Genomic DNA, 1,033 nt, shown 5'->3' with positions numbered 1-1,033 from the left:
GGGCCGGGTGTCGGTCGAAGATACACCTGGCAGCTGACCGACATCCCCTGCGGACGCCCGCACGCCGCGTGACGCTGTATGTCACGCTGGGCGCCGCTTGGCCTTGAAGCCCAGAGCCCCCGTCGTCGTCGCTGTCGTGCCCGCGGCTGCCCCCGCCGCCCCGGCTGCCCCGGCCGCCAACACGCTTGAAGAATTCTTGCATGGGCAGGCAGTGNCCCAATGATGCGCCCTTTCTTGCCCTTCTTGCTGCGCCCAGCGGTGAGGGCCACGAAGCGGCGCCGGCTGGCGCCTGCGGCAGCAGGCGCCACCACACCGGCGGCAGGGGCGGGCAGCTGCTGCCTCAGAAGGCTACACGGCAGGCAGGGGCGCCAGGCTGCAGTGCCCCCTCCGATGCCGGTGCAGCCGCGGGCGGCGGCGCCGCTGGCAGGGTTTCGCCGGCTGCTGCGGCCTTGGGCGGCCCACCGTCACCAGGGACGGGTGGCGCGAGGGCGGCGCTGCCGCCGGCCACACCACCCTGCTGCCCCTGCACCTCCTCTATCTCCATAGCCTGAAATGGCCCCTCAATGGCCAGTGGCTGCTGCTGCTGCTGCTGCTGCTGCTGCTGCTGCTGCTGCTGCTGCTGCTGCTGCTGCCCCTGCCGGCGGGGCGGGCGCGGGTCCCTCTGCAGCTTGCGCGCCGCCTTGGGGCCCGGCGCCGTCGCCGCCCCCAGAGCCGCGCCGNCCCCCGGCCGCTGTGTCCGCGGGCCCCGCGCCGGCATCATCACCCCGGCCACTGGCCTCGCCGGGGTGCCTGCCCGCCTCGGGCAACACCATGCCCGCCGCAAGCGTCGTCTGGCCCGTGACGGCGACGGAGGGCGTCCCGGTGGCGCGCACCTTGCTGGGCCGCTCGCTGGGCGTGGCGGCGGCGGCTGCCGCCGTGCCGCGGGCGGCCTCCGAGAGCTGCAGGGCGGCCAGCCTCTGCCCCGCCTCGTCCAGGCCGCGCCTCAGGCCCCGCACGTGCGCCGCGCGGAAGGCGGCCGGGTCGCCTATGGGGG

Source organism: Monoraphidium neglectum (assembly GCF_000611645.1).
Source record: "Monoraphidium neglectum strain SAG 48.87 unplaced genomic scaffold scaffold00168, whole genome shotgun sequence".
NCBI lineage: Eukaryota > Viridiplantae > Chlorophyta > Chlorophyceae > Sphaeropleales > Selenastraceae > Monoraphidium > Monoraphidium neglectum.
This window is presented reverse-complemented; position numbering follows the sequence as displayed.